The sequence below is a fragment of the Oncorhynchus gorbuscha genome, unplaced genomic scaffold, assembly GCF_021184085.1.
Source record: "Oncorhynchus gorbuscha isolate QuinsamMale2020 ecotype Even-year unplaced genomic scaffold, OgorEven_v1.0 Un_scaffold_1165, whole genome shotgun sequence".
Taxonomy (NCBI): Eukaryota; Metazoa; Chordata; class Actinopteri; order Salmoniformes; family Salmonidae; genus Oncorhynchus; species Oncorhynchus gorbuscha.
The window spans coordinates 23919-36468 of record NW_025746028.1 but is presented as its reverse complement, the minus strand read 5'-3'; the positions used below and the strand labels follow the sequence as shown (position 1 = coordinate 36468).

Here is a 12550-nt window from a genome sequence, read left to right as displayed (position 1 = left end):
AACTGCCTTCTGGAAGCAACATCGGCACAAGAACTGTTCGTCGAGAGCTTCATGAAATGGGTTTCCATGGCAGAGCAGCCGCACACAAGCCTAAGATCACTGTGCTCAATGTCATAATAATAATGGTCTGGGGCTGTTTTTCACGGTTCAGGCTAGGAGCCTTAGTTCCAGTGAAGGGAAATCTTAACGCTACAGCATACAATGACATTCTCGATGATTCTTTGCTTCCAACTTTGTGGTAACAGTTTGGGGAAGGTCCTTTCCTGTTTCAGCATGACAATGCCCCCGTGCACAAAGCCAGGTCCATACAGAAATTGTTTGTCGAGATCGGTGTGGAAGAACTTGACTAGCCTGCACAGAGCCCTGACCTCAACCCCATAGAACACCTCTGGGATTAATTGGAATGCTGACTGCGAGCCAGGCCTAATCGCCCAACATCAGAGCCCAACCTCACTAATGATCTTGTGGCTGAATGGAAGCAAGTTCCCACAGCAATGTTCCAACATCTAGTGGAAAGCCTTCCCAGAAGAGTGGAGGCTGTTATAGCAGCAATGTTCCAACATCTAGTGGAAAGCCTTCCCAGAAGAGTGGAGGCTGTTATAGCAGCAATGTTCCAACATCTAGTGGAAAGCTTTCCCAGAAGAGTGGAGGCTGTTATAGCAGCAATGTTCCAACATCTAGTGGAAAGCCTTCCCAGAAGAGCGGAGGCTGTTATAGCAGCAAAGGGGGACCAACTCTGTATTAATGCCTGTAATTTTGGAATGAGACGTTTTGACGATCAGGTGTCCACATACTGTTGGCCATGTAGAGGACGCTGAGTGTGTTCTCCAGGGCAGAGCAGCAGTGTAGCTGCAGGGTGGCGAGGGTCTGTGTGTGTGTGTGTGTGTGTGTGTGTGTGTGTGTGTGTGTGTGTGTACCTCCTGTCCGCTCAGTGTGTTCTACAGGGCAGAGCAGCAGTATAGCTGCTGGGTGGCGAGGGTCTGTGTGTGTGTGTGTGTGTGTGTGTGTGTGTGTGTGTGTGTGTGTGTGTGTGTGTGTGTGTGTGTGTGTGTGTGTGTGTGTGTGTGTACCTCCTGTCCACTCAGTGTGTTCTCCAGGGCAGAGCAGCAGTATAGCTGCAGGGTGGCGAGGGTCTGTGTGTGTGTGTGTGTGTACCTCCTGTCCGCTCAGTGTGTTCTACAGGGCAGAGCAGCAGTATAGCTGCTGGGTGGCGAGGGTCTGTGTGTGTGTGTGTGTGTGTGTGTGTGTGTGTGTGTGTGTGTGTGTGTGTGTGTGTGTGTGTGTGTGTGTGTGTGTGTGTGTGTGTGTGTGTGTGTGTGTACCTCCTGTCCACTCAGTGTGTTCTCCAGGGCAGAGCAGCAGTATAGCTGCAGGGTGAGGGTGGGCAGGCCGTCAGAGAGGGTGAGGGTGGAGAGGCGGAGGGGACCCAGAGAGATACGACCCGTCTGCTTCAGATAACGGACCAGGGTACTGTAAACACACACACAGAACACGTAAGATATTACCTCTCCTTCCTCCCAGTGTCTTCACTTCCTGTCGCTGATCGAAAAGAGGCGGTCCTTCTGTAGCTCAGTTGGTAGAGCATGGCGCTTGTAACGCCAGGGTAGTGGGTTCGATCCCCGGGACCACCCATACGTAGAATGTATGCACACATGACTGTAAGTCGCTTTGGATAAAAGCGTCTGCTAAATGGCATATATTATTATATTATTATATATTGAAAAGGAAATGACTGGGTTCAGAAACATGGTGGAAACTCCCACTAAGTCTCCACCAATTACCGAAGCGTTTAGACAGGTGGGAAGTAGTGAACGAAAGTGTACATAGTCTGTCCCAAATGGTTCCCTCCTTTTGACCAGGGCCCATAGGGCAGCACAGACAGAACCCGCAGTCAGTCCAACAGTACTCAGCTCAACCCAAATGGAACGTGGAAGACATCATGGAAGAGCTCAATGAAATACTGCCGTCTCCTCGCTCTCCCATTGGATGACAGAGCCAGAGGTCCCCGCCCATCTCTCACCTCCTCCAATGGGTTTTTGAGAAGGAGACGAGTTGTATGCGATTGAGATCTTCCCAATGAAGTGTTCCACAATCCAGCAGGTTTTTGTTCCTACCCAGCACTAACACATTAATACAGGATTCAACTAAAAGTGACCTCCAAAATCCAATGAGAGACTCACTCAGAGGTGGGCATGGCCTTCTGTTCCTGCTCGTGATTGGCCGTTGTCATGGCAGCCACAGCGCTCCGCAGCAGCTGCACCTCAATGGCCTTCTGCAGCTCTGAGGGGTCCGGACTCAACACTGCCGGGAGGAGACGCTTCAGGTCTACACACACACACGTTAGAAACAAACAGACACGTTAGAAAAACACACACACCTCTAAGGAGAATAGACTCAAAACTGAAGGGGGCAGTCTCAGACACCCTCCTAACTACTTTATTCTTGGAGCAGGTAGAGTTGAGCAGGCCTTAGTTCTCGCTCTCCCTCCTACCTACTTTATTCTTGGAGCAGGTAGAGTTGAGCAGGCCTTAGTTCTCGCTCTCCCTCCTACCTAGTTTATTCTTGGAGCAGGTGGAGTTGAGCAGGCCGTAGTCCTCTCTCTCTCCCTCCTACCTTGTTTATTCTTAGAGCAGGTGGAGTTGAGCAGGCCTTTAGTGCTCTCTCTCTCCCTCCTACCTAGTTTATTCTTGGAGCAGGTAGAGTTGAGTAGGCCTTAGTTCTCTCTCTCCCTCCTACCTAGTTTATTCTTGGAGCAGGTGGAGTTGAGCAGGCCTTTAGTGCTCTCTCTCCCTCCTACCTAGTTTATTCTTAGAGCAGGTGGAGCTGAGCAGGCCTTAGTTCTCGCTCTCCCTCCTACCTAGTTTATTCTTGGAGCAGGTGGAGTTGAGCAGGCCGTAGTGCCCCATCTCTCCCTCCTACCTAGTTTATTCTTGGAGCAGGTAGAGTTGAGCAGGCCTTTAGTCCTCCCTCTCTCTCCCTCCTACCTAGTTTATTCTTGGAGCAGGTGGAGTTGAGCAGGCCTTTAGTCCTCCCTCTCCCTCCTACCTAGTTTGTCCTTGGAGCCAGTAGAGGTGGAGTTGAGCAGGCCTTTAGACCTCTCTCCCTCCTACCTAGGTTATTCTTAGAGCAGGTGGAGTTGAGCAGGCCTTAGTGCCCTCTCTCTCTCCCTCCTACCTAGTTTGTCCTTGGAGCCAGTAGAGGTGGAGTTGAGCAGGCCTTTAGACCTCTCTCTCTCCCTCCTACCTAGTTTATTCTTGGAGCAGGTGGAGTTGAGCAGGCCTTTAGTCCTCTCCCTCCTACCTAGTTTATTCTTAGAGCAGGTGGAGTTGAGCAGGCCGTAGTCGTCTCTCTCCCCCGCCAGGAGCTCCAGCTGAGCACGGCATTCTGGGAAGTCTCCGTCCTCGAAGCAGCTCAGTGCCCGTACGTAGTTGAAGTCTGTCTTCAGGTGCACGCTCGCTGCGGCAGGGTTACCAGGGTTCTTCTTGAGGGCGTGCACGCTGGCCTGCCACTCCTGCACCGAGGACCAATCGCCGAGGGCCACATAGCACTGGCATGCCTTGTTGGCAAGGAGGTTGAGCACCTCGGAGGAACACTCGTTGGACTTGAGGAGAACCGTCTTCCTGCCATCACCTGAAGGAGAGAGAGAGGGGAGAGGCAGAAGGAGAGAGAGGAAAGGGGGAGGAGGAGAGAGAGGAGGGGAGAGGCAGAAGGAGAGAGAGGAAAGTGGGAGGAGGAGAGAGGAGGGGAGAGGCAGAAGGAGAAGAGAGGAAAGGGGGAGGAGGAGAGAGAGAGGGGGAGAAGCAGAAGGAGAGAGAGGAAAGGGGGAGGAGGAGAGAGAGGAGGGGAGAGGCAGAAGGAGAAGAGAGGAAAGGGGGTGGAGGAGAGAGGCAGAAGGAGAAGAGAGGAAAGGGGGTGGAGGAGAGAGGCAGAAGGAGAAGAGAGGAAAGGGGGTGGAGGAGAGAGAGGAGGGGAGAGGCAGAAGAGAGAGAGAGGAAAGGGGGAGGAGGAGAGAGAGGAGGGGGAGAGGCAGAAGGAGAGAGAGGAAAGTGGGAGGAGGAGAGAGGAGGGGAGAGGCAGAAGGAGAAGAGAGGAAAGGGGGAGGAGGAGAGAGAGAGGGGGAGAAGCAGAAGGAGAGAGAGGAAAGGGGAGGAGGAGAGAGAGGAGGGGAGAGGCAGAAGGAGAAGAGAGGAAAGGGGGTGGAGGAGAGAGGCAGAAGGAGAAGAGAGGAAAGGGGGTGGAGGAGAGAGGCAGAAGGAGAAGAGAGGAAAGGGGGTGGAGGAGAGAGAGGAGGGGAGAGGCAGAAGGAGAGAGAGGAAAGGGGGAGGAGGAGAGAGAGGAGGGAGAGGCAGAAGAGAGAGAGGAAAGTGGGAGGAGGAGAGAGGAGGGGAGAGGCAGAAGGAGAAGAGAGGAAAGGGGGAGGAGGGAGAGAGAGAGGGGGAGAAGCAGAAGAGAGAGAGAGGAAAGGGGGAGGAGGAGAGAGAGAGGGGAGAGGCAGAAGGAGAGAGAGGAAAGGGGGAGGAGGAGAGAGAGAGGGGAGAGGCAGAATGAGAAGAGAGGAAAGGGGGTGGAGGAGAGAGGCAGAAGGAGAAGAGAGGAAAGGGGGTGGAGGAGAGAGGCAGAAGGAGAAGAGAGGAAAGGGGGTGGAGGAGAGAGGCAGAAGGAGAAGAGAGGAAAGGGGGTGGAGGAGAGAGAGGAGGGGAGAGGCAGAAGGAGAAGAGAGGAAAGGGGGAGGAGGAGAGAGAGAGGAGGGGAGAGGCAGAAGGAGAAGAGAGGAAAGGGGGAGGAGGAGAGAGAGAGGAGGGGAGAGGCAGAAGGAGAAGAGAGGAAAGGGGAGGAGGAGAGGGGGAGGAGAGAGAGGGGAACACCTGGTTATTATCAGCTAGTGGTTGCCTCTGAAATGTCCCCCTATTCCGCGTTCTCACCGTTGTGTTTGGGGCTGGCTGTGTTAGAGCTGTGTGTCTCACCGTTGTGTTTGGGGCTGGCTGTGTTAGAGCTGTGTGTCTCACCGTTGTGTTTGGGGCTGGCTGTGTTAGAGCTGTGTGTCTCACCGTTGTGTTTGGGGCTGGCTGTGTTAGAGCTGTGTCTCATCGTTGTGTTTGGGGCTGGCTGTGTTAGAGCTGTGTCTCACCGTTGTGTTTGGGGCTGGCTGTGTTAGAGCTGTGTGTCTCACCGTTGTGTTTGGGGCTGGCTGTGTTAGAGCTGTGTCTCACCGTTGTGTTTGGGGCTGGCTGTGTTAGAGCTGTGTGTCTCACCGTTGTGTTTGGGGCTGGCTGTGTTAGAGCTGTGTGTCTCACCGTTGTGTTTGGGGCTGGCTGTGTTAGAGCTGTGTGTCTCACCGTTGTGTTTGGGGCTGGCTGTGTTAGAGCTGTGTGTCTCACCGTTGTGTTTGGGGCTGGCTGTGTTAGAGCTGCGTGTCTCACCGTTGTGTTTGGGGCTGGCTGTGTTAGAGCTGTGTGTCTCACCGTTGTGTTTGGGGCTGGCTGTGTTAGAGCTGTGTCTCTCACTGTTGTGTTTGGGGCTGGCTGTGTTAGAGCTGTGTGTTTGGGGCTGGCTGTGTTAGAGCTGTGTGTCTCACCGTTGTGTTTGGGGCTGGCTGTGTTAGAGCTGTGTGTCTCACCGTTGCCGTTGTGTTTGGGGCTGGCTGTGTTAGAGCTGTGTGTCTCACCGTTCCCAGTGTGTTTGGGCCTGGCTGTGTTAGAGCTGTGTCTCTCACCGTTCCCAGTGTGTTTGGGCCTGGCTGTGTTAGAGCTGTGTCTCTCACCGTTGCCGTTGTGTTTGGGGCTGGCTGTGTTAGAGCTGTTGGCTCCGCCCAGTTTGAGGAGTGAGCGGTCGAAGCCCTTAATGGAACAGTCCATCCCCGTCACGGCACACAGCTGTTCCTGGTACTCCACTGCAGCCTTCTCAAACCTAGAGAGAGAGGTATGGGTCACTATAGGGTATTGACAGAGAGGTATGGGTCACTATAGGGTATTGACAGAGAGGTATGGGTTACTATAGGGTATTTACAGAGAGGTATGGGTTACTATAGGGTATTTACAGAGAGGTATGGGTCACTATAGGGTATTGACAGAGAGGTATGGGTTACTATAGGGTATTTACAGAGAGGTATGGGTCACTATAGGGTATTGACAGAGAGGTATGGGTCACTATAGGGTATTTACAGAGAGGTATGGGTCACTATAGGGTATTGACAGAGAGGTATGGGTTACTATAGGGTATTTACAGAGAGGTATGGGTCACTATAGGGTATTGACAGAGAGGTATGGGTCACTATAGGGTATTGACAGAGAGAGGTATGGGTTACTATAGGGTATTGACAGAGAGGTATGGGTTACTATAGGGTATTTACAGAGAGGTATGGGTCACTATAGGGTATTTACAGAGAGAGGCATCAGTTACTATAGGGTATTTACAGAGAAGTATGGGTTACTATAGGGTATTTACAGAGAGGTATGGGTTACTATAGGGTATTTACAGAGAGGTATGAGTTACTATAGGGTATTGACGGAGAGGTATGGGTCACTATAGGGTATTTACAGAGAGGTATGGGTCACTATAGGGTATTTACAGAGAGGTATGGGTCACTATAGGGTATTTACAGAGAGGTATGGTCACTATAGGGTATTTACAGAGAGGTATGAGTTACTATAGGGTATTTACAGAGAGGTATGGGTTACTATAGGGTATTTACAGAGAGGTATGGGTTACTATAGGGTATTTACAGAGAGGTATGGGTTACTATAGGGTATTTACAGAGAGGTATGAGTTACTATAGGGTATTTACAGAGAGGTATGGGTCACTATAGGGTATTTACAGAGAGGTATGGGTCACTATAGGGTATTTACAGAGAGGTATGGGTCACTATATGGTATTTACAGAGAGGTATGGGCTACTATATGGTCTTGACAGAGAGAGGTATGGCTTACTATATGGTATTTACAGAGAGGTATGGGTTACTATAGGGTATTTACAGAGAGAGGTATGGGTTACTATAGGGTATTTACAGAGAGGTATGGGTTACTATAGGGTATTTACAGAGAGAGGTATGGGTCACTATAGGGTATTTATAGAGAGGTATGGGTTACTATATGGGCTTGACAGAGAGAGAGGTATGGGTTACTATATGGTATTTACAGAGAGAGGTATGGGTTACTATGGTCTTTGACAGAGAGAGAGGTGTGGGTTACTATGGTCTTTGACAGAGAGAGAGGTATGGGTTACTATATGGTATTTACAGAGAGAGTGGTATGGGCTACTATATGGTATTTACAGAGAGAGTGGTATGGGCTACTATATGGTATTTACAGAGAGAGAGGTATGGGTTACTATATGGTATTTACAGAGAGAGGTATGGGTTACTATGGTCTTTGACAGAGAGAGAGGTATGGGTTACTATATGGTATTTACAGAGAGAGAGGTATGGGCTACTATATGGTATTTACAGAGAGAGAGGTATGGGTTACTATATGGTATTTACAGAGAGAGGTATGGGTTACTATGGTCTTTGACAGAGAGAGAGGTATGGGTTACTATATGGTATTTACAGAGAGAGTGGTATGGGCTACTATATGGTATTTACAGAGAGAGAGGTATGGGTTACTATGGTCTTTGACAGAGAGAGAGGTATGGGTTACTATAGGGTATTTACAGAGAGGTATGGGTTACTATAGGGTATTTACAGAGAGGTATGGGTTACTATAGGGTATTTACAGAGAGAGAGGTATGGGTTACTATGGTCCTTGACAGAGAGAGAGGTATGGGTTACTATGGTCTTTGACAGAGAGAGAGGTATGGGCTACTATATGGTATTTACAGAGAGGTATGGGTTACTATATGGTATTTACAGAGAGAGGTATGGGTTACTATAGGGTATTTACAGAGAGGTATGGGCTACTATATGGTCTGGACATACCATTTAACAGCATCTATGGACAACTAGAGGTGTGTACTACCTGCTTATTGACTACATTTAAAGTGGCAATCAGCAGTTGAAACAATAAAGCGTACTCACTGCCCCGTTTGGGTAAAAGGCTGAGGGATGGGACTGGAGGAATGTAACCACTCAACTTCACAGACAGAGCTTTGGATTTAAGGACCAACCATCATTGACATCATAGACAACATTCCAGTTGTAACCATCATAGACAACATTCCAGTTGTAACCAGCCATGACATCATAGAGCAACATTCCAGTTGTAACCAGCCATGACATCATAGAGCAACATTCCAGTTGTAACCAGCCATGACATCATAGAGCAACATTCTAGGTGTAACCATCCATGACATCATAGAACAACATTCTAGGTGTAACCATCCATGACATCATAGAGCAACATTCCAGTTGTAACCAGCCATGACATCATAGAGCAACATTCCAGTTGTAACCAGCCATGACATCATAGAGCAACATTCTAGGTGTAACCATCCATGACATCAGAGAACAACATTCTAGGTGTAACCATCCATGACATCATAGAGCAACATTCCAGTTGTAACCAGCCATGACATCATAGAGCAACATTCCAGATGTAACCAGCCATGACATCATAGAGCAACATTCCAGTTGTAACCAGCCATGACATCATAGAGCAACATTCCAGTTGTAACCAGCCATGACATCATAGAGCAACATTCCAGGTGTAACCATCCATGACATCATAGAGCAACATTCTAGGTGTAACCATCAATGACATCATAGAACAACATTCTAGGTGTAACCATCCATGACATCATAGAGCAACATTCTAGGTGTAACCATCAATGACATCATAGAGCAACATTCCAGTTCTAACCATCCATGACATCATAGAGCAACATTCTAGGTGTAACCATCCATGACATCATAGAGCAACATTCCAGGTGTAACCAGCCATGACATCATAGAGCAACATTCCAGTTGTAACCAGCCATGACATCATAGAGCAACATTCCAGTTGTAACCAGCCATGACATCATAGAGCAACATTCCAGTTGTAACCAGCCATGACATCATAGAGCAACATTCCAGTTGTAACCAGCCATGACATCATAGAGCAACATTCCAGTTGTAACCAGCCATGACATCATAGACAGCATTCCAGTTGTAACCATCCATGACATCAGAGCAACATTCTAGGTGTAACCATCAATGACATCATAGAGCAACATTCTAGGTGTAACCAGCCATGACATCATAGAGCAACATTCCAGTTGTAACCAGCCATGACATCATAGAGCAACATTCCAGTTGTAACCATCCATGACATCATAGAGCAACATTCTAGGTGTAACCATGGTGAGGCTGTATAGTGTTTGTTTATATTTTCTTTCTTTCAAAACATTTGTATAAAACAAGCTTATATTTTAGGTTCTGGTGGGAACTAAGATCATGAGGCATTTAGAAAGTTAAATCTGTCAAGAATTGCCCCTTAAATACACTAAGCTTGGACTCCACTTGACAGACAAACACACACACACACACAGGGGTGGTTTTCCTTACCGCCCCTCAGCCTGTAGTGCCACAGAGCTGACCCAAGCCAGACTCTTGCCAGTGTTGGTGAGACTCCAGGCAGCTAAACCCTGGATAGCCTCAGGACAGTGAAGTTCACACAGAGCCTCTACCAGCATCACCAGAGGAGCCTCCAACTCTGGACCCTACAGAGAGGAGACATGGGGATCAGTTACAGATGACCAGTAGAGACCTGGGGGTCAGTTACAGATGACCAGTAGAGACCTGGACCCTACAGAGAGGAGACATGGGGATCAGTTACAGATGACCAGTAGAGACCTGGACCCTACAGAGAGGAGACCCCCAATGGTGGAACAAACTCCCTCACGACGCCAGGACAGCGGAGTCAATCACCACCTTCCGGAGACACCTGAAACCCCACCTCTTTAAGGAATACCTAGGATAGGTTAAGTAATCCCTCTCACCCCACCCCCCCTAAGTTTTAGATGCACTATTGTTAAGTGACTGTCCCACTGGATGTCATAAGGTGAATGCACCAATTTGTAAGTCGCTCTGGATAAGAGCGTCTGCTAAATGACTTAAATGTAAATGTAATGTAAATGAGACCTGGACCCTACAGAGAGGAGACATGGGGATCAGTTACAGATGACCAGTAGAGACCTGGACCCTACAGAGAGGAGACAATGGGGGTCAGTTACAGATGACCAGGGGAGACCTGGGGGTCAGTTACAGATGACCAGGGGAGACCTGGGCCCTACAGAGAGGAGACCTGGACCCTACAGAGAGGAGACCTGGGCCCTACAGAGAGGAGACCTGGACCCTACAGAGAGGAGACCTGGACCCTACAGAGAGGAGACCTGGGGGTCAGTTACAGGTGACCAGAGGAGACATGGACCCTACAGAGAGGAGACCTGGACCCTACAGAGAGGAGACCTGGACCCTACAGAGAGGAGACATGGGGGTCAGTTACAAGTGACCAGAGGAGACCTGGACCCTACAGAGAGGAGACCTGGACCCTACAGAGAGGAGACCTGGACCCTACAGAGAGGAGACCTGGACCCTACAGAGAGGAGACCTGGACCCTACAGAGAGGAGACCTGGACCCTACAGAGAGGAGACCTGGACCCTACAGAGAGGAGACCTGGACCCTACAGAGAGGAGACATGGGGATCAGTTACAGGTGACCAGTAGAGACCTGGACCCTACAGAGAGGAGACATGGGGGTCAGTTACAGGTGACCAGTAGAGACCTGGACCCTACAGAGAGGAGACTTGGACCCTACAGAGAGGAGACCTGGACCCTACAGAGAGGAGACCTGGACCCTACAGAGAGGAGACCTGGACCCTACAGAGAGGAGACCTGGACCCTACAGAGAGGAGACCTGGACCCTACAGAGAGGAGACCTGGACCCTACAGAGAGGAGACCTGGACCCTACAGAGAGGAGACCTGGGCCCTACAGAGAGGAGACCTGGGCCCTACAGAGAGGAGACCTGGGCCCTACAGAGAGGAGACCTGGACCCTACAGAGAGGAGACCTGGACCCTACAGAGAGGAGACCTGGACCCTACAGAGAGGAGGCCTGGACCCTACAGAGAGGAGGCCTGGACCCTACAGAGAGGAGACAATGGGGGTCAGTTACAGGTGACCAGAGGAGACATGGACCCTACAGAGAGGAGACCTGGACCCTACAGAGAAGAGACATGGGGGGTCAGTTACAGGTGACCAGTAGAGACCTGGACCCTACAGAGAGGAGACATGGGGATCAGTTACAGGTGACCAGGGGAGACCTGGAACCTACAGAGAGGAGACCTGGACCTTACAGAGAGGAGACCTGGACCCTACAGAGAGGAGACCTGGACCCTACAGAGAGGAGACCTGGACCCTACAGAGAGGAGACCTGGACCCTACAGAGAGGAGACCTGGACCCTACAGAGAGGAGACATGGGGGTCAGTTACAGGTGACCAGTAGAGACCTGGACCCTACAGAGAGGAGACATGGGGGTCAGTTACAGGTGACCAGTAGAGACCTGGACCCTACAGAGAGGAGACCTGGACCCTACAGAGAGGAGACCTGGACCCTACAGAGAGGAGACCTGGACCCTACAGAGAGGAGACCTGGACCCTACAGAGAGGAGACCTGGACCCTACAGAGAGGAGGCCTGGACCCTACAGAGAGGAGACAATGGGGGTCAGTTACAGGTGACCAGAGGAGACATGGACCCTACAGAGAGGAGACCTGGACCCTACAGAGAGGAGACATGGGGGGTCAGTTACAGGTGACCAGTAGAGACCTGGACCCTACAGAGAGGAGACATGGGGATCAGTTACAGGTGACCAGGGGAGACCTGGAACCTACAGAGAGGAGACCTGGACCCTACAGAGAGGAGACCTGGACCCTACAGAGAGGAGACCTGGACCCTACAGAGAGGAGACCTGGACCCTACAGAGAGGAGACCTGGACCCTACAGAGAGGAGACCTGGACCCTACAGAGAGGAGACCTGGACCCTACAGAGAGGAGACCTGGACCCTACAGAGAGGAGACATGGGGGTCAGTTACAGGTGACCAGTAGAGACCTGGACCCTACAGAGAGGAGACATGGGGGTCAGTTACAGGTGACCAGTAGAGACCTGGACCCTACAGAGAGGAGACCTGGACCCTACAGAGAGGAGACCTGGACCCTACAGGGAGGAGACCTGGACCCTACAGAGAGGAGACCTGGACCCTACAGAGAGGAGACCTGGACCCTACAGAGAGGAGACCTGGAACCTACAGAGAGGAGACCTGGACCCTACAGAGAGGAGACCTGGACCCTACAGAGAGGAGACCTGGACCCTACAGAGAGGAGACCTGGACCCTACAGAGAGGAGACCTGGACCCTACAGAGAGGAGACCTGGACCCTACAGAGAGGAGACCTGGACCCTACAGAGAGGAGACCTGGACCCTACAGAGAGGAGACAATGGGGGTTAGTTACAGATGACCAGTAGAGACCTGGACCCTACAGAGAGGAGACAATGGGGGTCAGTTACAGATGACCAGTAGAGACCTGGACCCTACAGAGAGGAGACATGGGGGTCAGTTACAGGTGACCAGTAGAGAC

The 12550-nt window shown here is 50.8% G+C and overlaps 1 pseudogene; it reads right to left on the bottom strand.

The window, feature by feature from the left end:
• LOC124021692 overlaps positions 1–12550 on the bottom strand; it is a 132048-nt pseudogene that overhangs the window by 98725 nt on the left and 20773 nt on the right.